The 27,160-nt window shown below is 38.5% G+C and overlaps 1 pseudogene; it reads right to left on the reverse strand.

Annotated features, from left to right (window-relative positions):
- Positions 1–373: 373 nt before the first annotated feature.
- LOC131220152 (histone-lysine N-methyltransferase ATXR2-like) lies at positions 374–25,875 on the reverse strand (annotated as a pseudogene).
- Positions 25,876–27,160: the final 1,285 nt, after the last annotated feature.

Consider the following 27,160-nt stretch of genomic DNA (forward strand, 5'->3'; position numbering starts at 1 on the left):
TGATTTTTGCCCAATAGCAGAAGATGGAACTGGACCTAACAGACAGTTCAGATTGGTGATGTGAATGTCAACGAGTCCCGATGCAATTATATACATGGGAAGGTTTCCATACACAGCCCACTGGATCATTACTCTTTGTTCATATGTATCCTGGAGAAGCAAATAGAAGACACCCATATCTTGGGTTTTACCACCCTTTCTATTTGCCCATGGAAAAAGAGTTTGACTCCAAAATATACCTAAGCATCGCATCAAAAGTGAAGAACAAACCGAAACATGACATCAGTATTTGAAGAACAATGGAACCAAGTACATCCAAACAAGGGGTCAATATTTAAGCAGAAGTACATTCAACAAAATAAGTAGATCTAATATGCATTCATCTATTGAAGATGTACTCATTCAAGAAAGGCTGCATAATTTTTCATGAGAACATCTCCTGTTAATGCCTTATATAAATAATTTTATCAAAAATATATAAACATTCTATAATTAAATTACAGTACAAATATGCATGTCCTTCTATGGGCGATTGAACATTGGTGCCAAAACAATGTAGATCTAAGGTTGTGATTCACGATTCAAGAAAAAAAAAATGCAAGGCAGGCACCTACATATGCCATTGCAGCAATGGTGCCCAATAAAGTCCAAATGACAAGCGGCAGTCACCTTATAAGATGGAAACTGCAAATAGGACATCCACCATCTATGGTGGAACCTATCAATTACATCATTTTGATTGAGAAAACACGAGCCCACATGTACCAAGACCCAAAATGTACTGTCCTAAGACTCCAAAATCTCTTGATGGGAGGCAGAAGATCTAGGCCTCTTCTTCAAGGCACTTAGGGCACCTACATCTGAAACCATAATCCACAAGTAAAGCTTGTCTCTCTTTGTACCGAAGGTCCTCATCAATGCACGAAATTGTAATCTGCAAGCATGTGAGAATCAAATATTGTGTTTGCTCATGTTTTTATCCCCAACAACTAAGATTGTCCAAAGACATGAAAGATCATTCCTCAAGGAACTACAAGGTCCTGAAGCACTAATGTGCATAGTGACTAGATGCATCTAATTTGTACAAGTAGGACTCGTGCCAATGATCCAGACCATTGGCATGATGTTCCCCACCATGGATGGAGAATGCCCCGAAAGTTTTCCAGGTCAAATGCATATATCCATCCCACCATTTTTTTTATAACAAAAAGGTGGGGGCACACCACTTGTAGCTTTGTTGATATGATAACAGGATGTACAAACATTTGGGCGGGCTCCACAAAAAAAAAAAAAAAAAAAAAAAGGGCCTCTGATCCATAATTCTCCCCGTCCATTTGTTCGTTGGCCACTGATCCAAGAGTTATTTATTGTTGGATAATGGGATCTAAATTTGGGTTCCAACAGCACAAAAGTCAGGAACAAAATGGAGCACCAGGATATTGTTCGTGTCCTATTGCATCAAGAGCATATAATTCCTCTTAGTCATCCAGGAGCCAGGAAGAGGGTTTTTTGTAATTATAAATGAAAGCTTGAATCAGAACCAGATGCCATGGCTGAAAGTGAATACCTCTTCTCCTTTCAAGATGGCCGCAGAGCTATTATTGTTGCTTGGCCATCTCTATCCTGATAGTGAGAATCAGCCATTCTATATGATTAAGGTGAAAAAGTAAAAGACTCATCGATAGCCATGACAAGAGCTACTAATTGTGGTATTATAAGACTGAATCTACTGAACAAGTTAAAGGGAGCGCTATTTTTATCCATTCACCCTGTCTTTCTACTTTTTTAGTACAATACTGCAAAGTTGTACTACACTACTAATGAAAGTAGAAAGAGGATGCCTCTATCAAACAGGGTAAGTGTACATATCGATTCCCTTAACAGCCAAATGTGGTGGATGTTTGGCTCCCTGTAAAAAAAACACCAAAATTCAATGATTACCTCATCTCTTTTGAATGCTTTGGCATTTGGATAGCAAGAATGATTCATACAACTTTGTATGGGAAAGAATGCGGTGCCTGAAACATAATAAGGGACACAAACACTTGAGAAGGATATAAAATCTTAAGGCAAAAGGATATAATAAACTGAAAAGTTGAAGATCTGAAATAACCAGCAACTAGCTTATTTTGCAAAGAGTAATGATAGGAACTATGAACAATAAGCAAAATATTGGAAATGAGAGGATGTCAAGGTGTCTAAGATTTTCCAAAAGTCCATTTGGAAAGCTAAATTTCGATCATAATTGCACAAAGCATGAAATGAAGAGGCAACATGTTTGGGTGACCATGCAGGGAAAGGTCTGTATCGTAACATTAGCTATTCTAAACAGTTATGAAGCAGGGAACATGAGTCTGGAGTGTGATCCATAATTCGAATACTGCTTGGATATATGTTTTGACAATATTTATAATAAAATAAAAAAATTTTAAAAAAAAATGTTTTGACATTAGACAAATTCATATTGAGCACAACTCCAAAAGTACAGTTGATAAACTTTCTAATCCAATCTCTATTTGCCTTTTTCGGTGCTCATTTTGTTGGTTCATTTCGATTCACAAGCCAAATAGGAAATTACCCATTTTTTAAATAAATCAACTGGTAACTTTGTGAATTGGATCATATAGAAGCAAACAAGGTACCCTACTTTTATTCACACAACCAACTCCAAGACAGAGAACCCCAACTTCTCATTAAGAACCCTAATAAAATTTCAAATATGCCAACAAGGATGGAATTTACTCATAGAAGGATTGAAATTCTAAGCCATACCTTGACAACAAACTGAATAATCATCACCAAGAGCATCTAGAAAGGGCCGTGTAACTTTTTCAGCTTCTTCCTACAAGATATGATGTTATAATCCTAGGAAAAGGGCAGAAACAACACTGGCATATCTTCAATGAGCAGTCTTATGGAAATCACAGAACAAGTGGTGGGAGAATTGCACTAACCTTATCAGGATATGGGAGATCATCAATGTATATAAAATAATCCTCCACAGGTGATGCTACAACCAAATCACTACACAAATAACAAAGCTGTTGTCAAGGAATTTTGTATGTGAGGACAACCAATAGAGTTGGTTCGGAATGGAGTATCCCAACCTTTTTCTGATTTTCCATCTGAAAGGATTTGAATCAGAAAAGGTCAGATGTTTGGTCTCTCCAAGAAGTCCAGCACCAAAGTGGAAATTCATTGAAAGGCCATCTTTCTTCAATCCATTCCCTTCCTTCTCCCACTCGTAATGAAACAGTTAGGGCTGCTGTATTTGATTCAATTAATGCCACCACATGAAACCAGCCATTAATATATTTTACAAGATAAAGGATAGCACTCATTTACATGAGAGACCATTCAGAACTGGTTTCTCAGCAATCAGGAGACAATCTTGGCATTAGGAGACATGCAGCCCCAAGCCGATAATTTAGGATGCTTTCCAAAGCGCAGCAAACCAGTTGAGAATGGTTTCCCACCAAAACACACCCCCAGATGTCCCTTTTAATGCACGCTATTATTAAAAAGAAGACTACGACATGAATATAAATGAAAACAGAAAAGGAAGCATGATAATAATTCTTGCAGAAATGCCATAACTTACAGATTGTTTAGCTCAAACATGCCAATAATATGCCCATAAATTTCAAGTGAAAATACTTTAGCAGAGTCAAGGAGTCTGATAGATGAAACCCACCTGATGAATAAGATATTCACTTTTGCACACAATAAACAGAGAGCCGCTAACTTGTAAACATAAAAGGATACATGGCGCATACTCTTTGTCAAAGATGGCTTCCTTGAGAAGCTGCAGCGACTGCAAAATTAAATTGAATCCTTAGAACAAAAGATTTAAAATAAAATAAAATAAAATAATCTACATAACTCCAATTATAACTACGATGAGAACTATAAGCCTACTTAAAGAGAGTACAAGCCTACTTGAGAGAGTAGGATTCCTAGTCCAACTCAGTCATGTATCCAAATGCACCACATGCATGTGAGATCCGGATTAATCCTCAGCTGGGCCCCGTTGTCTATGTATTGTGGCCCAAAATCAGGCTGTCTGGTCGTTATATGGAACATTTGTACAAGAACAAATACAGTTTAAAACATGATGCAGAGGTATTGGGATCAACCGTTGTCACACAATGTATCATAGAGCAGACCAAGATAATGGCCACAAAGTACTGGGTTTTTGCAGCTTCACTTGAGGGTCATCCTATTCAACCTGGGAGCAATTTTTTTGCAGTATCAATAAATCTACCAATATTATCAGTATCATATGTATCCGATATGATAAAGAAGAGGAATTATAAAATTCACCGTGTTGCACGATATTTAGCCATTTATCGTCAAAAATTCTTTATAATGTTCCCTTGAACCATTGATCTATGCGATACATATTGACAATACTCAGACAACACTGGTACCTCCTGAAAATTCCACAAAAAAAAAAAAAAAAAAAAAAAAAAAAAAACAAAAACAAAAACAAAAACAAAAACAAACAAAAAAAACAATCAAAACCCCATTTTCCGGAGAAGCAATACTCATCCATTTTTGCAACTGTTATCATACTAGGCCTCCCTACAAATTTCAATATGCCCTACAACATCAAAAATCCATCATCCTGCCCATTCCACACACCCAAACAGACCGATGTCCTTCCACCTAACTGTGGCATCCAATCTAAGCCTTCAAAAACCCAATGAAGGCTCTAACTTAGATATCAAACGATCTTACCATTTGATTTCCATCAAGCTTGATAAAGACATATCTATAATGAAAACAAACAATCCAATGGTTAAAATTCATCTAAAAACATTTGAAAAACATATGACGGTGTTGGCCAGCTATTTTAAGCTTGATGGAGCATCCAAGAGGTAGGTCTAGCTACTAAACTTAATCCTAGGCAACAAGTGGATTCTTTTTTAAAGTACATCAAGCCTCACCTAAATCTTAACATGAGAACCCAATATCGCATGTGCCAACCACTATGTGAAATCAAAGGTGTATCAAAGACCTATATTAAGACCCCTGAAGTCCTTTGTAATCTCAAGTATGAGGACAAGTCCAGGTTAGTGCACGATTAAGTTGCTCCAGTCCAAACATGATGGGTTCTCTTGGTAAGGAGACTTCACACGATCCATCCAATGTAGATATTCAATCGAGTCTAGAACTAGATCTCAATAAATAAATGACCTGTACTATTGTCTATGAAGGACAACAACAACCAAATGTAGATGGTGAAGATAAATCCATCCCGTTTCGTCATTGGCTAATATCACATGGGATGACCATAAAACTGACCAGGGGTTGCCTTCCCCCACTGAGATGGTTGTGGAGAATTATGGGTACTCAAGTGTATTGAACATCAATCTCCACTAGCCAATCTGGGCTGTTGTGTCCCTTGCATTCTTTACCCAAAGGTAAAGGAATTTCAGGAGAAATCCTTACAGCCCATTAATTTGCCCGAGTTTCCAATTAAAATTAACAATAAAGCACATAATAAAGTAGATCACTAGTGAACCTGTTCCATTCACCAAAAGAGGTCACTAATGACCAAATTCCAAACATCAAAACGATCGAATGAGTCAAATTGGCTTGAAAGGGCACACATAACTCCAACAATGGATGCATGGATATATCATGTATGTGGGGACAGAGCTAATGACCATGAACCGCCTTGTAACTCCATGTGGGTTTGAGGCAAAGGTATTGCTTTCATTCTCTTTGATTTCTGGACGTATTGCTCATGTTTTATCACTTGCATTGTATGGTTTGAACAATATGAACTCATTTTGAATATATCATATAACTGCATTGTTTTTTTTTTTCCAACAGCACTTGTTTAGGGCCTTATAAAAAGGAAACTTATTATGTATATTTATTTTCTGCAATATTTTGATACCTAAATGTGTAAACATGTATCTTTTGACATCTCTTGAGATGTCATTGAAAAAATCCTCCTTTTCCCAATGTTCCCTCAGTCATCGATACATGTAACAATATCGATACTCTGAATAGACCCTTTGATCTTCATTGAGTCTTTGCATATCACCCAATTTTGGAAGATTTCATATTTCCATTCTTGAGTCCTCATTGAGAGCAGTATTCTCAACCGTATCAGGTAGTGTTTGGAATTCGACAACCTGGCCTATGTTACCTGGCATCATATGGCACAATTCACCAAAAGGAAAACAATTACAATTCAGTGAGTCGGATCAACGAGCTGGGAGATGAATGCAAGCTCATACAAAGGTTAGGCAGTTGCACATACATATGCCAAGTTTTTAACAATCAGCTTGAGTCGCTCTTGGATCCCCAATTTCAGAGGTTTCAGATTACCCATGCTCAAGCTCCTCGCTAGCTTGGAATCCTCAACCCATAGCCAATTGCGTCGTGAATTTGGTGCTACTGGGCTTGCTTAAGTTGGTAACAGAGCAGGGTACATTCTTCGGGAAGGAGACAATTGCAATTGTCGGATCAACGAGTTGGAGATCAATGCAATTTTCTACAACTGTTTGGTAATTGTAGATACACACACCAATTGTTCGATGATTGCTTGATCCATGCAAATTTCTACGAAGGTTCGGTGAATTGTAGTTGTGCACATCAATTTCAACCAATAACAGTAACGGTGGCCGTAACAGCCACTGTCGTTACTGTTACGATACAGGCCATAACAGCCATTATGGCATTTTTTATTTTTTATTTTTTATTTTGAAAAAAAAAAAAAAACATGTTTCTCGACCGTTATGGGTCCGTTACAGTTACAGGGCCGTTATAGGCAATTTTTTCTGTAATGGCCGCTATGGCTGGTTCAGCCCCGTAACACGTAATTTTTATGGTTGTTACCGTTACGTAACAGTTTTTGTATACCTTGATTTCAATAACATTGTTGGATCCACATCTAGGCTCTAAGGAGTTAGTTGCAACTACAATCTGCATATGTTCGACAGATTACTCGAACATCGACAAAGTTCTTTAGGACGGGCGGTTTAGCTTCAAACACTACGTGTTCGACAAATTGAATGATCGAAGTAACCTCTCCCTACAATCTTCCTTTCTATTTCCATTTCCTTCCACAACAAGTTGCCATACCATCCGAATCCCAGCCATAAACCCCATCACAAACATTACCTGTCCATCACCAAAAATCACCTCAACCACATCCAACCAACTAAACATCCAATCAGCCCAACAGATTTTGCAAATTTGTTCATACATCCTTCATGGCTCTACATGACCAAGGCCGTGGACAACATACCGAAGACACGAAAAACGGAAATTGGAGGCCTCCAATAACAAATCAAACAATTGACTCAACACATGGAACTTAAAACACTATAAGCCAAGTAGATAACACAAATCTAATAGCTCGCAACCCACGTGTAGTCCATTGATTTACACACGTAATCAGGTGGAAGACTCCAACCACTTGATCGTCACCAAATTCCCTATGGCTTTTGAGCATCTCTTCTATGAAGTTATGCCTTATGCACATGTGAGATAGTTGGATTTGGACAAAGCTCCAATCTTCAATGAGGTGCCGAACGAGTAACCAGACTCCATTGGAGATTTGGCCTACGACAAGGAACCAGAGAAGTATCAAGACAGAGATCCATTCTTTGACAAATAGCCAGAAGAAGTGTGTAAACTTCAGTAACTATTGGCAATTGGATCTAACGGCTCCCACTATTGCCTACTCAGATGAATATATGGTGATTGCGATGGTCCAGGCTAACAAGATGCTAGCATTGGTCTGCATTCATGAAATCAATGACAATGGAAATGATTTTTATGGCCCCTTGGTAGATGAGTTGCAGGAAGACATAATGAAGTAATTTCAATTACCTCCCAGGGTACCCATGAGCGACAATGCACTCAAGTTAGGCAGATAGCATTCACAGACATAAAGCTTACCCCAGGACAAGTTCTTCACAACAGGAGGAGACTGATGCAACACATCCCTCACCACACCATGTGTCACCAAGCAGACCATGATCATGGTCCATGAAGTGTCGAGTTTTCGCAGCTTCACTTGAGGATCATCGTATTCGACTCATAAAGATAGCAAAGGACCTCGCTTGCAAGCCCCACGGGCACTGAGACATTTAGATCACCAGAAATCTTGAAGAAAACACCATTCAAGTGGGCCCATAAACAATAGGTCCCAGGATCAAGCCCGGATGGAAGAAAATTGTTGATCAATTAACACAATGAAAACAGGTGGAAATTGTCTTTTGCCAGCCTGAGATGTTTTGGAAACCATTACCAGTTGGCAGGAATCCTCATTTCTACCAAACAGTGTTCTGGAAACCATTACCAGTTGGCGGAAATCCATTTCCCACCCATCAGAAAGTCTTTTGTTTCGAGACAAGCTTGCATGTTTTGCTTCTCTACTTCAGGAATAAGTGTGTAGTTAACGACTGTTGCTATGTTTTGATCATTTTTGATCATTTTACAGTTGAAAATAGAAGCTAAGGGATTGATCAATGGTCTAGATTGCTAGTTGCTAGGGCTTAGTATATATACATCTAATGTAATATAAGGGGAGACTTTTTGCTAATGAAATGAAATTTATTTCTCTTGCGAGAAAGAGGACAAAACATGAAGGATGGATTTCCCTTCTCTTGTTCTTAAGATCGGATCCAATCTTCAATTGAGTCAATCATGGATCGCCCAATTTTGGAGGATTCCGTGTCCCATTGCTTGAGTTGCTCACTAGGACTGGAATCTTAACCGCATCCAGTTGTTTCATGGATTTAGCACATTCAGGCCTGCATTAAAAGGGTTGATTGACATCTAACAATTGATGCATAAATGTCACTCACTGGTCCAGATCAGACTAACTTTCAGGCCACAAGACATGCATCAGTGCCTACTTGATAGACATTCTGGATCTTGCACACATAAATGGGGAGGGCAGGACTCAAAATTGAGTAGTCATAGTATATAATGATAGTGACAGTACAGGTTAATACCTTAGAATGAATCACATGCTCATATGATGATGATAAGGCAATACCAGCTCTGACGTTTATGATAATCAACATTAACAAGCATTACAACAATCCAAAATATGGTTGTTTTTTTTTTCAATCTATCCATCTAATTAATATATAGAACCCTAATGAGTGCGAAGCAAATAATGAACATTTTATTTACTCATATAAACTCAATCATAACTTTATTATCATTCTCCTTTTTCTTGTTTGGAACCTGAACTCACCATTCATAACTTATCATCTCTATGTTAGAACATGGGACATAAAAGTAAAAGGTGAAAAATAGAAAGGGGCCCAGAGTGCAAAGAGTCTTCTATTTGACATTTCTGGGAGGACCTTATTCTAGTACTATCTCCTTGTTCCATCATCATCTAGTGAAATAAGACGGTCGAGTTCTCTTAGACATTGTGGCACCATGTGTAGGTCCTGTTAGCCATCAGTTACTATAGAGTGTTTAGTTAATCTAAGTATGGTTATCTTAGGTTACATCCAATACTGTATCTGATAGTGTAAACAACTCTATGAGAGTTGCAACTTGGGGCACCCACCAATTTTCTTTTAATGATAACAAAAATTCTTTTCTTTTTTATGGACAACAAATTCTATTCAAATAAGATGAGATTACCCCACTAGCAACGAATTTCCTGTACAAAGCAATGTGCAATAGAGCCCTGTCATTGCTATTGCTACATTTCATCCTGTAGGTTTTGTTGTAGGGGTTTCTACTTCAGTTGCTGCTTAGAGTGCTGGTTTGTGTCACATTACTTTGCTGATGTTCAGTAGGGTTGCTTAGGTAAAAATACTTTAAAGAAAAAAGATTTGTGGAACATCAATGCAATCTGCATAACAATAAAACTTAGTTTGAATAAAAACAGCAGAAGTGATACATTTATACTCAAGGAGAACTATTAGTGCATCAAGTTTCAGTCATAACTTCGGAGAGGGAGGATGGTTGATGCAGGACAATTAACCACTTGCTCTAAAAGTTCAAACTTTTAGAGCAAGTGGTTAATTGTCCTACATCAAATTAGTATCAGAGCAGGACGTCTCACGTTCAAGACTCCTCACCGGGGGTGATTACTGCAGGGGTATTTTCATACCGGGCTCGAGTGGGGTGGCTTATGGGATACGAGGACACACTCGGGGTAAGAGGCCCGTGTGAAGCGGGTGGCTCATGTAAGGCGGAACCCATTTGATTTGGAGCCCAGGAGGGGGTGAAACCCATGTGATTTGGGCCCACGAGGAGGGTTCGGCCGAGGACCTAACCCATGGATGTGGAACCCAAGCTATGAGATAAAAGGATTAATTCACCATGCTCTATCAGTTCGAGCTTTTAGAGCAAGAGGTTAATTGTCCTGCATAAATGGTGTACCTCTACTCATGCCCTCACACCCTCAACAAAATCGGCTAGCAGAGAGTTAGAACAGACATATCATTTAAATTACAAGATTTCTCCTTGTGGCTTCATGGAAGCTCAAGTCATTTTATCAGAGCAGCAGTTCTTGCAGGAGAATCAAAGAGCTTCCATGGTTTGAACAATAACATTCCATCTTTTGGTTAACAGGTACGCATCATTAGCTTTGTGTTCATGTGTACATGGACATGCACAGTAATGGATCCCGAACATGAGAGAGACAAACCTAAAACACATCAAAATTAATAAAATATTTTAATGATAAAGAAACAAAATATTAATGTATATTTATTAGTTCTTATCTACCCTGTGATTTAGGTGTAAAACACATCTACACAAGATCTGTACCAGTCCAAAAAACCATGCCCAAGAAACATAGATGTCCGTTTTTTTTTTCTTGAGCCTATACGTAAGATACTTTGCTGGTTTCAACTCAAGTCAAAAATAAATAAATAAATAAAATAATAACAATAAACTGAACCTACTGATGCTCAATCATGCGAAGAACTAAAAAGATCAGATTATAAAATATTTATTTCTGTATATTGTGTACACAGTTTTCCATTGAGACTAATGGGCTCTCCAAGTGATTATGAGAAAGATACTAGTGCAATTTTCAACTTAAAGGTCCTGAAGAATCAATACTGTTAGGAGGGATGCAACACTAGAAATCTAACCAAAAATGATGGTCCATGCACGACACCAGTTGCCGGAGAGCGTACCGTGAATGCAAGTTCCTTTATTTGCTGTCTAAATGATGTTTCATCATGACAATCAACATCATCTGGCAAAGCAATGCAGTCCCACCACCTACAGGCATATTATAAATACTTGTCTTAATTTGTTTTAGCAATAATCTTCTACTCCCACAACAAAGCAACATGAAAATGCAATGAAAAAGGAAATATATGAATTAAGAGTAACATCCATAATAACTGATAACTTATGATACTCAAAACTTAATGATATGCATCAATGGAACCATAACACCTTAAAATTATTGACTAGGTAAATACAAGGGAAATTATGCTGTTTCATATAATTCAATGCAACATGAGAAGGTATAAGCATAAAAATGGCGCAGAACATGTGTTGATGCCAATGTACAAAAGAGTTATGGGACTGAGCAGGACCTAGGCATGAACCATAGCGAGGTGCCGTGCTTGACTCCAAAGAGCGGACAAGGCACCTATGTGCAGCTCCTTGTAAAAATGAGGTGCCGCATGGGACCATGTTGGTCATTTTACAACCAGAAAAGGATAGGAATTTTTTAGAAAATATCTTTTGCAAGGAAAATTCACTCTCAAAATTTTGTCTTGATTATGGTATTCATTTTAAGTAAGCTTCTCAACACTGACGGACACTCAGATATTAAACATGGAGGGACGCTAGATTGCTTTAGCCTTGTGTGTCCAAATGAATGGTTTAATTATTCAATATATGGATGTTTAATTGTTTACTTTTAATGGTTTGTATATCTCTGTTTTTTGTTTTTTTTTTTTTTTACATGATTTAGATAAGATCGGATTTTTATCAAAGGAAAAAAAAAAAAATGAATGTATCTTGAAAAGAAGAGAGTGTATAATCGTTTGTCAGAGGAGAATGAAGCTGATCAGGTAAAGTCCCAACATGGTCCATCTAACGAACAGTTGGTGGATGTCCTTATAAAAGGCCTATCAAGGGAACGAAAGCTGTCTTAAGCAAGCTTTCGGTGCACCAAAACTGCATCTAATCTTGAAGGGGAATGTTCAAGAAATGACATGACAAATATTTTTTTGCCCCTCATCATTTCTTCACATGAAGAGGTTAGAGAAGGGTGCGTCCATCATCTGTATTTTACTAGTGGAAAACCCTGAAACTTCAGTTTACATGTGTAAAATGTACATCAGATTATCTAAGCCCGCACACAGCAGACAGTCATTCATGCCTGTGGAGCATTGGAGGGAAGCATCAGGTGGGGGGCCCTTGTAGATGATCAGGCTCAAAAATCAGGCTAGTCCATTCATCAGGTGGGGCACACGTGCAGTGGATGTGGATCATTAGAAAATTTTGTCAAGCTGAACATTGTTTTACCACGTGTGACCCACCTGATATCCAGAACAACACATGCCCACCTATGTACAACTTGGATGTCCCACAAAAAGGCTAGGTTTGCATGCATGTCTGTGTGCAGAGATACATGCTGGCCTTAGGGAAGCTCGTGCATATGCATGTATCAACAAGGAGTCCAGTTTTTTTTTTTTTTTTTTTTTTTTTCCAAAGGTAACAAAAAGTCCATCAATAGCACTTTAATAAGATTCCTAGCTCAACAACGTCTCACATATCCATGCACAAATATCTCTACGTTGTTTACATTATAAGGCAAATGCTTTGACTAAATTGATAAGTTACATCAATTGTAAGATGACAGAGAAACACGACACACCTTCTCTTGAATCCCATTGAGATTGGTTTCCAAGCCTCCAAAAGCAGACGAAATCTGGAATCATCCACTCCATTTACCATAGTAGGCTGTTTTTGGTCTTGATGACATGATTTCAACTTCTTGTACCTCAAAATCGTGAATGAGATAACCTACAAAATGGAAATGAAGAAATATGATCAGGAAAGAGGTATCATTTAACTTCCATCTGTCTATATACATATCATAAAATTTTCTCCATTTGTGATATGCTAGTTTGACCCTTATCCTTTTTCAATTTACATAATTTTGCTAGAAAAGTATGGGACGTCTTCTTGTATCAGAGTGAGCATAAAAACATTGAGAAAAGCAAAAAATAATAATAAAATAACATACAAAATGGAAATGAAGAAATATGATCAGGAAAGAGGTATCATTTAACTTCCATCTGTCTATATACATATCATAAAATTTTCTCCATTTGTGATATGCTAGTTTGACCCTTATCCTTTTTCAATTTACATAATTTTGCTAGAAAAGTATGGGACGTCTTCTTGTATCAGAGTGAGCATAAAAACATTGAGAAAAGCAAAAAATAATAATAAAATAATAAAATAATAAACAAAAAAGAAGAAGAAGAAAATAAAAAAGTGAATACAACATGTTCACAAAATATTGCTCATAAATAGTGTATAGAGATGCTTACCGACCTTTTTTTCCTTTGCTAACCTTTTAGTTAGGAAGTTCAGCAGATGATTGGGCATAAACTTTGTGATGTAGAACACTCAAAAAATACAACTTTGTATAGAATACAAAGGTTCTTTCACTTATTTATTTGTGATATGATAGAAGTACTTAATCCGACCCATCATTGTCACAAGCAGACGCCTGTGTACCCAAGGGCACTTTAATCAGGGCTTCAAATCGGGCCAGGCTCAACCTGATTCTAACTTGGGTTGGGTTAGGTTTGGACCGAATTCTTGTAAACTGATTCTAATCCAGATCAGGTTCAGGTTGAGTCACAACTTGTAGCCCAACCTGGACATGCAGCACTCAACCCAACCCGGCTCCAATCTATAAGAGTAAACCATTCATGGCATGGTTTATGTTCCCATTTTAGCATTCAACTCGTTTCAAACCAAAACTGAGTCAAATTGGACTTGATCAGTTTGTCGTAGCAGGTCATGACAAAACCAACTCAGCTCTCCCTCAAGGCTCAGTTACTTGCTATATTTAAAACATGATCCCTAGTGGGGATCTTCATATCAACGGTTTGGATCAAGTTTCATTACTCAAACAGAAGAATTGGGGTTAAGCCAAGTTCAAGTCATACAATATGAAAATGGGTTGGTTCAGTGTTCAAAATATCAGTATCACACGTATCGCATCCTTGGGATACAGATACGCATCGCTTATCGCACGGAATATATCATTTGTATTAGATAATTTATCACACTTTTTGCAAAACATGGGGAAACATTAGTAAAATGGTTGAATTTTTCAATGAAACTTCAGGGATTGTTTTTAAAAAAAAAAAAAAGACCTTAATACACACTTTTAAATCATGACATCTAAAAAAAAAAAAAGTACACATAATAGGTTTGATGGGGACATCACGCGCACACGCGCACTCACACCACCACCCCTACACACGTACATATGCAGGACCCCACCATCGATCTGGCTTGATGACGACGTCCAGGGAGGGCCTCCTAGCTAGAAGACAAGTTTTGGTTCAAAAAAAAGTGAGCCCGATAGTCAAGAAAAGCCCATCGTGGGATCTCATGATCGTATCCCACTCGTCGGATTGATTTCAAATTTTAGGTTTTGCTTATTGTTATTATTTAGAACATCGTGAACGCTTTAGATTTCTCTGTTTACTTTTTATTTTAGTTTACTTCATCGCCAAGTAATAGGTTGCGCACATGGTGCGAGTTTTTGGGGTATAGGTTTTTATTATAAATAGGCACCCCTTGTAGTTTTTTTCACAGATTGAAGATTAATTAAAAAAATTCTGTGTTTTCCTACTCTCTGAGTTGTGAAGCCTAATTGGGTGCGAAGTCTTTTCTTCATCAAGGGTTAACTACCGTGGTGCGAAGCCACATCTATCCCGATTTACCCTCATCCATTGCCATCTCTACTATCCATCTTCTACCATCCATTTTTCTCATCTCACCCCATCATCTACACTTCGAATCAATCATCTATTGCAGCAATTCTCCTCCCCACATCAGAATTTCAGAATCTGGCCCCACAGGAGGACTGAAACTTCGACGGAGCACCATGCACAAACCGTACATCGGATCGAGCTGAGATTTGAGGGTTTTGGAGTCTATCCCTGGCCAACTAGGGCCAAAGTGTCCTTTTTCTGAATAGTGGGCCCCACACACGTGCGGCCGAGATCACATGCACGTGCGTCTAGGCCATTGTTGTTGTCCACGGTACGGTACTTCTCTGGTTCGTCTCTCTCCTCTCTTTCACTCCGCTTTCACCCAAAATCCCTAAACCTAACCCTAAATTACTCAAATCTCCAATTTTATGCCCCTTTTCTTACCCTAGGGTTCCTCGAATTGGAATTTCTGACTCCCTTGGATTAAGGACTGATTACTATGCATGAGTGGATGATTATTTCTTATCTTCGAGTATCGTTTGGTTCATAATTTTTATTGATCCAGCCCTATCATGTGTAGGCCTGGACCAGTATAGATTTTCCTTAATTGAATGTTTGGACTTTCATGTGGGATATGGAATTTATGTAATTGCTTCTAAACTAACGTGATCTTAAGCCTGAAATCTCACATATCATATTTAATTTTCATGTCCTGCATCAAATTTGGTATCAAAGCCTAGGGTTCTTATAGGGGAATTCATTACATGTTTAGGGTTTGGTTGTTTATGTCCTGGCTGTTTAGAGGTCCATAAACCCTAACATAAGCTGCTGAAATTTTCTGTTATCCCCTTATTTGAATTATTTTAGAACTTAGTTTTCTATTTCTAGGTTTAGAAACTTTCCTTTTCTGTTTTTTTTAGAAACTTTCTTAATCTGTTTTTAGAAACTAATTTCCTTTCCTTTTTCTTTTTTAGAAACTAGTTTACTTTCCTTTTTCTTTTTTAGAAACTAGTTTACTTTCCTTTTTCTTTTTCTTTAAAAACTAGGTTGTTTTTTTAGAAACTTTTCTAATTTGTTTTTTTTAGAAGCTTTCCAAATTTGTTTCTTTAGAAACTTTCCTAATTTGTTTTTAGAAACTTTCCTTTTTTTGTTTTTAGAAACTAGGTTGCTTTTCTTTAGAAACTTTCTTAATTTGTTTTTTTTAGAAACTTTCCTAATTTATTTTTTATAGAAACTTTCCTAATTTGATTTTCTTAGAAACTTTCCTTTTTCGTTTTTAGAAAGTAGGTTGCTTTTTTAAAAAAAAAAACTTTCCTAACTTGTTTTAAAAACTTTCATTTTTCGTTTTTAGAAACTAGCTTGTTTCTTTTAAAAATTTATTTAAAAAAAAAAAAAAATCTTATATTTTGACAACTATATTACTGAATTTTGGTTAGCACCCTACACTAAACATGGAACAATTGCAAGAGTCACTAAACAAGTTGTCCCAAAAGTTGGAGTTTATGATTAAACGCTTGGAAATGGACCAATACTTAGAACAGCTTGATGTGCGCATTACCCGACTAAAGACCATTGCCAAGACAAACCCCACCATTGGGGTAGATGTCTCATCTCAGGCAGGTGGCCTGGTGGATAGACCAATGAATGGAGTTGGTGAAGGAATCAATTATGGGTGTGCACCCGTGCACCCACCCCATGAGAGACATTAGGACTACTATTTTGAGAGGTACGACAAGTGTGGCCTTGTGGCTGGAGAGAGTGCACCAGACGCTAGTATAGAGTTACCCATTGAGGTCATTTCGATAATGGATGAGTTATGTGATGTCTTTTCTGATGATCTACCGGATGAGTCTCCCCCTAGGAGGGATATAGAGCACACCAGAACATGGGACACCGTAATACCTATAGCTGAGTTTGCGTTTAATAGTTCTGTCAATAGGTCCACAGGTCTCAGTCCTTATGAAGTCGTTACTGTTTATAAACCTGGGAAACCTATTGATCTTGTCCCTATGTCACTGTCCCATAGGGTGTCAGAGCCTGCAGAGTCTTTTACGCATCACATTCATTCATGGCATCAAGAAATCAGGCAGAAGATCACTACTAGTAATGAACATTACAAATTTTCTACAAATCAAGATAAACGTTTCAGAGAATTCAATATTGGGGACTCTGTGATAGTCCGCATCTGGCCCGAACGGTACCCTCCGGGGGCCGTTCGTAAGTTACACGCGCGTAGCGCTGGACCCTTCAAAATTATAAAACGAAACGGTCTCAATGCGTATGAGGTAGATCTTCCACCTTCTATGGGAATTAGTTTCACATTCAACATGGAGGATCTAGTTACTTTTTAGGGGACCACTAATACTTTGTCTGGCCCTTCGCCTACTTGTCCCGACCCATTTTCCTAGCTTCTACATCCCATACCTACCCTTCCCAACCCATTTTTCTAGCCTTTACCTCTCATACCTACCCGTCCTGACCCATCTTTCCAGTCTCTACCTCCCATACCTATCCTTCCTGACCCATGTTCCCAGCCTCTACTCCCATACCTAACCTTCACACACCCAAAAAGGAAATAAAGGATATTCTAGACTATCAAATAGTTTCAACGTCGGACGACGGATTTCAGAAGTACTTGGTTAAATGGAAGTCATGTCCAGCTTCAGACAGCATGTGGCTCACTGAGAAGGAGCTTCAGAGACTTGATCCTGACATCCTGGAGCAGTTCAAGAGTTCTATTTTGCCAGTGGCGAAATCTTCGCAGCCGAGGAGAATTGATGGGGACACCACGCGCACACGCGCACTCACACCACCACCCCTACGCACATACATACGCAGAAGGAGGACCCCACCATCGATCTGGCTCGATGACGACGTCCAGGGAGGGCCTCCTACCTAGAAGACAAGTTTTGGTTCAAAAAAAAGTGGGCCTGATAGTCAAGAAAAGCCCATCATGGGATCTCATGATCGTAGCCCACTCGTCGGATTGATTTCATATTTTAGGTTTTGCTTATTGTTATTATTTAGAACATCGTGAACGCTTTAAATTTCTCTATTTGTTTTTTATTTTAGTTTACTTCATCGCCAAGTAATAGATTGCGCACATGGTATGATTTTTTGGGGTATAGGTTTTTCTTATACATAGGCACCCCTTGTAGTTTTTTTCATAGATTGAAGATTTATAAAAAAAATTCTGCGTTTTCCTACTCTCTGAGTTGTGAAGCTTAATTGGGTGTGAAGTCCTCCCTTCATCGAAGGGTTAACTACTGTGGTACGAAGCCACATCTATCCCGATTTGCCCTCATCCACTGTCATCTCCACTATCCATCTTCTACCATTCCTTCTTCTCATCTCACCCCATCATCTACACTTTGAATCAATCATCTATTGTAGCAATTCTCCTCCCCACATCAGAATTTCAGAATCTGGCCTCACAGGAGGACTGAAACTTCAACGGAGCACCACACACAAACCGTACATCAGATCGAGCTGAGATTTGAGGGTTTTGGAGTCTATCCCTGGCCGACCAGGGCCAAGGTGGCCTTTTTCTGAATAGTGGGCCCCACACACGTGCGGCCGAGATCACATGCACGTGCATCTGGGCCATTGTTGTTGTACACGCGTGCAGGACTTCTTTGGTTCGTCTCTTTCCTCTCTTTCACTCCGCTTTCACCCAAAATCCCTAAACCTAACCCTAAATTACTCAAATCTCCAATTTTATGCCCCTTTTCTTACCCTAGGGTTCCCCAAATTAGAATTTCTGACTCCCTTGAATTAGGGACTAATTACTATGCATGAGTGGATGATTATTTCTTATTTTCGAGTAACGTTTGGTTCATAATTTTTATTGATCCAGCCCTATCATGTGTAGGCCTAGACCCGCATAGATTCCCCTTAATTGAATGTTTGGACTTTCATGTGGGATATGGAATTTGTGTAATTGCTTCTAAACTAACGTGATCTTAAGCCTGAAATCTCGCATATCATATTTAATTTTCATGTCCTGCATCAAGGTTTTCTTGGTATAGGGTCCTAAGTTGTGTTGTCTGACTGAACTAATGCAACTATATTCAAATTGAATGCATAACATTTAGAATGTATGTGATGATCATTTAATCAAACACTCCTAAATATTTCCAAATTAGTCTGAATTAACAGCTGGTTGAAGGAAAAAGTAAATAATAATAATAATAATAATTTTTAATAAAAAAATGATTTTTATTTACCGAAAATTGACTAGGACTTAACAAATCAGTAGATCGGGCCTCATACATGCTTTGATTTCATGTTTGGAGTGCAACATTGTAAGCAATTTGGGAGAAATTGGGAAAATTTTGAATTTTTCTCAAATCGGATCACCTACACTCAAAATTTCAAAATTAGAGTATATGTGATGATCATTTCATCGAATACTCGTAAATACTTCAAAATTAGTCACAATTGACAACTGGTTGAAAGAAAATTAGAGAGTTAACCTACTGGGTGTGGGGAAAGAAAGGAGTTTAAAGAGGATACATTGACATGATTGAGGATATGTATAAGGGAGCAGTAACAAATGTGAGGAACACTAGTAGATAGACAAGTGACTTTCCAATTACTGTACGCTTGCACCAAGGTCTGCATTGAGCAACCAAATAAGTTAGTGAAGCATTTCCAAGAAGAGATCCCATGGATTATGTTGTTTACAAGAGGCATAGTTTGATTAACAAGATGAGGGAGGGTGTAAGCACAAAGCTAGATTTATGGAGAGACGCTTAAGAATCTGAAGGATTTAAAATTAGTTGGTATATGGAATGCAATTTTAGTAACAATAGGAATGGAAGCAACAAATAGTTAAGATTGCCAACCAAAAACTTTCCCAAAAGGACCTCTTTCAACATTTGGGGTCAACAATTCATGAGAGTAGGGAAATTGAGAAGGATGCCCATAGAATTCAAGCTAGGTGGAAGAAATGGAGATGTGCCTTTGGAGTTTTATGTTATCATCAGTAACACTCAAACTGAAAGGAATATTTTATAAGATAGCCATAAGACCAGCCATACATTATGGGGCAAAATGTTGGGCAGTTAAGGAACGACATGTTCGTAGGATGAGAGTAGTTGACATGAGGATGTTAAGATGGATGAGTGGCAAGATGAGGAAAGATAGTGTTAGAAATGAACGCATTCAAGGGAACTTAAAAGTAGCACCAATAGGTAATAAGATGAGGGAAAGTAGATTTACATGATTTCGTCATATGCAATGGAGATCACAAACAGCACTGGTTCAAAGGAGTGAGCAGGTACAAGTTGAAGTCTCTCAAAAGAGGGCAAGGGGAAGGCCCAAAAGGACATGGGTGGAGGTAATAACAAAATACTTGATGACCTATGGTCTAACTGAAGTTATGGCCCTTGATAGAGTGATTGATGGAATAGAATTAATGTAGCCGACCCCGATTAGTTGGTATAAGGCTAGATGATGATGATAAGTGCTAGTGCATGAGGTTCTTGAGCAAAACTTAAAATCTCAAACAAATGAAAATAGATTAATATCATGAGTACCTTGGCAGCAAGGAGGAAAATATCATTCGTTCCTGGAAAGAAAGAAAATGATATAAAGATAATTAGAAGGGATAAAAAGTATTAGGACACAAATGTGGCTTCAAAAATGAGAAAAAGAAATTTATTAAAATGGTTCCCAATGAGAACTGCATGATTCTAATCGAGCAGAATGTGCATTGGAGTTGACATCTTACTATTAGTATGTTCTATAAATTTAACAAGTGCTTCCCGACGGGAGGTTCCTAAGCTCTCTCCAGTACATAATTTGCTACAAAAGGTTGGCAATTCAATATTACTCACAAGCATGTCAAATTACCTACCTAGAATTAAATGAACGAAAAATAGGCATCAATCACTAAACCAAATTAAAGAATGTAGCCAAGCTCAGACAAATTACATTTGGGAAACAATGTCATGGGGTGTATCCTCCATGTAGAAATTATTGGGTCCTGATGTGTCACACCATGAATGACTCCTAATACACCTATTTTGTACAAGCAGGCTAATGATCAATGATCAAGAGTGTTGATCTGATGAGGCCCAGTCTTGGGGGATATCCAAAAGATCTTCCAGATTAGAGGATCCTGGGCCATCCAAATGTTCAGCCTTGTTTTACTGACCATTGCTGTCCATTTCCATTAATTTTCTACCAAGGATCCCGAATAGCAAATTGCAACTCCTCTTGAATCCTGCCCTACTCTCACTCAGTACTTTCTGGAACCAAGCTTTTATCTCCGCCAACTCCCTGTCACCACCATCATCACATCCCTTTCATTTGTCAATCTTGATCTAGATATTCAGCTATTTATTAGTTACAAAATTTATTAAATGAATCTTACCCAATCAAAATTGAAGGGAAATTTTTATAGGATTGCTTTAAGACCAGTCATGATTTATGGGAGAGAATGTTAAGCGATCAAGGAACAACATGTTCATAAGATGAGTGTAGCTGAAATGAGAATGATGAGATGAATGAGTAGCAAGAAGAGGATGGATAAAATTAGATGAACAAAGATGAGAGAATTTAGGAGTAAAACTAATGGGTAAATAATATGAGAAGTCGACTTAGATGCTTTGGCCATGTGCAACAGAGACCAAAAACTGCACTAGTATGAAGTGAGTTGGTTCAAGTTGAAGGCTCTAAAAGCGCAAAGAGAAGCCTAAAAGGATGTCGGTAGGTAGTCAAATGGGCCCAACCACCTGGTCCAAATGTTAGGCTGGTCCAGTCATCATGCAGGCCACTGTTGGCAATTTATTTGATGCTAACGTTGGTGTGACCTGCGTGATTAGTGGATCACCTCCATCTTTAGGCCAGGTTATCTACACAATGTGGTCCACTTGATGCATGGGTACAGTGTCACACACAAGTGCCATTTTGAAATGATTTGCTGCTTTTCGAAGTGTGCAGGTGCATGTGAGCTTTAGCAGAACTCTAGAACAGAAACATGTTGTGTTACCAACATCTATATTTCATTTACTAAGGTAGGAAATAACATCAGTATCCATAGAAACTTACTGACAGTAAAGCAACAGAAATTACATTTAACCATAACAAATTCTCATACAAATCCAGAAAGCTACAATCTCTTTGTGGAAGCCAACTATCAAAAACAACACTCAAATTTTATATTGAATACACTTAAAATATAAACCCTTGCTCAGAAGTTTCTTGCGGCCTTGACTTCTAGGCTTTCGCTATGGCTCACACCTGTAATTATAGTTAACATGGCTCCATTTCTCTATAACTAGAATCAGTCTTTATAGGATTACATGGATTGAATACAATAGACATGTGATATGTTGGCAAGAAAGACAGTTGCATGTGAAAGTTCACAATCACATGCATCCCATGAATGGAAACTTCACCAAGAAGCAATGTGTGACATGCATCAACTGAACCCGAGCGCAGTTAAAGGAGCAGAATTTATGTCCAGTGAGCAGCCCATTGTAGAACTTTTTCCAAGAATCATAAGAATTCTTGCTTTGGATATGATTGGCAAAACGGAATAGTAATGCCAACCCCAAATAGTTGGGAGTTGGGACAAGGCTATAATGATGGGTTGAACACAATAATGAAAATTTGCACATGAGGTGCGCATATTTATTAGCTTTGTTCACCTGCAGTAATGTTCTTCTTCACACCCTCCAGGACATGGAATGACCGAAGGCAATGTAAACTGCTTAGAGTGAGGCAAAGCCAAGCTACCATTTACTAGCGCCTCCAAGACCTCTTTTGGAACAAGATTGTTGCTCTTCATATTACTTAAAGAACATGACTGTACACTGTCATAGTTCGCCATGAGAGTCTTATCTTCATCATCCGATAATTCAACTGGACAAGCTAAAGAATGTGAAGATGTCTCATGATCATGTTCTGTATTTGCTGGTAATCCCAGAGATTGCAAATAGAGTTTCCTACCAATCTAAAGTTCTACTGAACCAATATAACAAAAACAGTAGCTACATACAAGGCAGTCAACCTGCAAAACATGAGAAATTAGTGAGCGATACGTATATATGAGAGGCCAATCTAAGAAGAGTGAGGCTAAACCACTGCATGACCTCCACACTTGTTGGATGGCGGTTACTCATCCACCATACACGTGGGACATGGCATATATGTATTTCAATGCCAACCACCAAAATAGTCAGCCCCACTGTGGGTGCAGCAAAGCCCAAAAATCACACCGAATGACTGATCTTAACCACACATCCAATTAATATGGACATTTGACCATTTTCCTCTTAGGCATGTGTTGGCCGCAAATTGGATGGCTACATATATCCAATAAGTGCGATTTCAGGACACAATACGTCCTCATTAGAACCGAGTGACCATGTATGCCACATGTACAGTGGATGAGGCACCGCCATCAAGAAATCACAGAGAAACCATATAGAAGTCTAGCCCAAGAATATGAAGAAACTGCAAATTCCAAAGAAAAAATGGAAAAATGAAAGATTAGATAGAGATAAAAGCAAAAACATGGTCATTGGCACAACCGTATTCGAACTGTGTTGAGCACCAACAAGCATTTGGTCCCTAAAAACCAACTCCCCCTCTCTAAATTCCAAGCTTGCATAGACAGCTGCAGTTGCCAATCCAAATTGAAGATATCACAATTCATGAGAAGTACAATAAAAGTGAATAGACAGTGCAAATAGATTTTGCTAAGGGAGTGTTTGGGTTGAGGGTATACGACAGAAAGCAAATAATTTTCCTTTGATTTGAAATTTCCTTTTTTTTTTCTCTCTTTTTCATTTTTCCTTTGGAAAGGCTTTCATTTGACATTTTTCTCTGTTTGATAAACATAAAAGGAGAAGGAAATCAATTTCCTTTGCTAAGCAAGGGAGTAAAACTTTTTTTTCAAAATATCAATTGATGGGAAAAGAGGTTTCTGTATGATGTGACACTTTTAGTGTAAAATTGGAAGGAAAAATGTTTCCCTTTGAAAATTGAAATTCAAACCAGACAGTTTCTGTAGTAAAACGAACAGGTGCAAAGGTTTTCCTTCCCCCAATGTCAATCTCACTTTACCATCCGCTTATGTCACACTTGTACTTTTCCTTGCCTTCCCTAGTTTCCCGTCAATCCAAACACACCCTAATAGATCACAACATGTAAAAGATAATCCTCAACATTGAAAAGGCAAAGTATGACCTACGAATTGTTTCTAGCATCATTCGTAATGCCTTTTCTAACTTTTCCAATTTATCCTGTTTTCTCACACATTAGTAATTAAGCACAAAACTTTTTAGACCCAATCTGCAAAAAACCATAATCTTCAGCAAAGCATTGGAATGCAGCTGCAATACACTATAACAGAACTGTACTATATAGTATATACTGTACCGAAGTGGGTTGGATGTCATAAAAAATATTGGGTGTACACAAAAAAAATAAAAATATGGGGTACTATCATCGAACAGATTCTAGGTGATACACTAAGATCATATGCAGATGCATCATTTCTTGCATTTGCAGTTTCAAGCATGAGAATATTATCCACGAATGGAAATGTTATGAATTAGTTTATAGTCTGGCAAAGCATGACCATCCATAAGCATGCACATAGCTATTGTACACTTAGCATATACATGCATGCTGTAATTCAGTCCAAATCGCACCCAACTATAGATAGGACATGCCTCAAAATGGACACATGGACACATACTGCTGAACTAGACCCCTGGCTATTTTACATTTTAACCGTACACTTGATGGCCGCTGACTGGATATTTCAGATCATACGTTCAGTGTGATCTTTGGCTTATGAGACCCATCTACAGTTTGGTGCCAATTTCAGCATCCTGAGCTGAGGAATCATATGATACACAGCCTATGTGTTTGCTCAATATACACAGATTTTGAGTTCTGAAAACTGGGACCCACAGTTCAGCAGTCCAGACAATTGGTATATTGCCTCACGCTGCTAGTGGACTACTCCCCAAAAATTTCTCAGATCGGTATATCCCAGCAACCAATCTTGGAACTTTTGATCAGCTGAATGTGGACCATTGTTGCATTTCTCTTCTTAAATATCCATTTGTGGACCACAAATCGAATGGTTAGGATTGTCTCATTGAGGAGAGTTTTATAGCTTGGATTATAAAACCACGAGTCTTACTTTTCATAACCAAAAACACGCAGATAACATGCAAACAACTCCTCTTTCACAATATGTTCAGGACCATCCCTGAGATATACGGCATGAAACATTATATCATGAAGCCAACCTACAAATGGCTCGGTTTACATGATGGTGGGCCGCACCTGTACCATTTCTGGGCCAATTAAATCAAACAATGTTCCTCTCGATCAAGCATTATATAATCACTCTTCGCAACATATTATCATGTGGAGTAAACATCGTTAGGCATTCAAAATTTACGGCAAAAAGAAGTAAGTGAATATCTACACCAACTATTATTGCTAAACACACCCATCATTTCTACTCTTGGTTATAAAACCGTATAAAATCTTTACCATAGTATAACCAAAAACAGAAAAGATGGGCGTATTAAGCAAACGGTGGATAAAAAGAGTAGAAAGAGAAGATACCCTTTCCATGTTCTTCACTCTGCTTAATTTCAAGACCACGACATCGCCTTTCTGTAATAAGCTGGTCATAGTAGTCCTTTATCAAAAATAAGGGTGAGAATGTCAACTTATGTCACAGGCAACCAAATTGATATTTACACCTGCCTTTTTATATACTTGCATCCCATTTTTTAAGCACATTGAAAAGGGGTGTGTATAAAAACAGAGGGAGCGTTTGGAAAATAAAAATACAAGAGAAAGGTGTCGTTGGAGATGGAATGCCTGAGAAAGAGGGAGTTGTGTGCAGGGCTGCAATTATATCTGAGTACTCCTTGTCCAAAGGGCAGATTATACTCGCCATCCGTTTTCAGAGAGAGAGAGAGGAGGAGGAGGGAGGGAAGGTTTTGAAAATCCTTCGAGAGCGCCAGGGAGAATGGAAGAGGAAGCTTGCCACACGAACGCTCCAGCTCTACAAGAGATGATTAATGTGGTAGGTACATGGATAAAGAGAAGAGATTATCATTTGCTTCTCAAGTGTAGAGCTTGAATCGACAAAGAAAGATAAAATCTCTAAAAACAAGAAATGAACTTTGATATTATTGAATTTAAGTAATGTTTACATCCTATACAATGGCATTATATAAGCAAAATAAAAACTAGACCTTTGATTTGAAATAAACACTTTCCCGACATAGTATAAATTAACAAAAATAGTAATAAGTTGTCTAATCGTTTCAAAACTCATAAAAAATCTGCAGATGAGTTAAACTCGAAGAGGTTATTTGGCAGTGACGATTCAGAGGTATTTGGGGGTATTTAGAAGTTGTTGAGGTTTTTGGGTGCATTTGGAGGTTGGATTTGGGGTATTTGGGTTCCCCAAATCAGTGATTTTGAAAAATGCAATCCCCCTCTTGGACTGTTGCCACTCTCGTTTATAAAGGAGATATTCGCGGCGGCTAGACAGAGAGATGTAGAGAGAGAGGTAACATGGGAAGAGGGTTAGAGAGAGAGAGCGGCTATAAGAGAGAGAGAGAGAGAGAGAGAGAGAGAGAGAGAGAGAGCAGAGTGATTACGAGCGTTGCACTTTTTGGCCGGAGAACGTGGTGGTGTCGGGTAACAAGAGACGGAAGCGGAAGAGGAGTGTGTTTTGGACGCGGATTGCCAGCGACTACGACTACAGGAAGTTCCTGCGGTCTGAACCTGGGTGGGGCCCACGGTGATGTTTGTGTCAAATACACCCCATTCATCTGTTTTGCCAGCTCGTTTTAGGATATCACCCAAAAATGAGGAAAACATAAAACTCAAGTGGGCCACAGGAGGGAAAAAACCGAGTGTTGAATGCCCACCATTGAAACACATGGGACCACGTTTTGGGCGGGCGCGGATTGGGTGCTACTGCTACCCCCGCCAGGACGGGGCCGGCTATCCGTGGATCCCCGGATCCACCAAGGTGGGTGGGACCCCTGACCGTGGGGCCCACCATAATGCATGTGACTACATCCACGCCGTCCATCTTTATTGAAAGCTCATTTTATGGCATGATCCCAAAAATAAAGTAGATCCAAATTTCAGATGGACCATAGTGGAGGAAATAGTGGTAATTGACCATTAAAAACTTTTCGTGGGCCCACAAAAGCTTTGGATGA

Source organism: Magnolia sinica, chromosome 12, assembly GCF_029962835.1.
Source record: "Magnolia sinica isolate HGM2019 chromosome 12, MsV1, whole genome shotgun sequence".
Taxonomy (NCBI): Eukaryota; Viridiplantae; Streptophyta; class Magnoliopsida; order Magnoliales; family Magnoliaceae; genus Magnolia; species Magnolia sinica.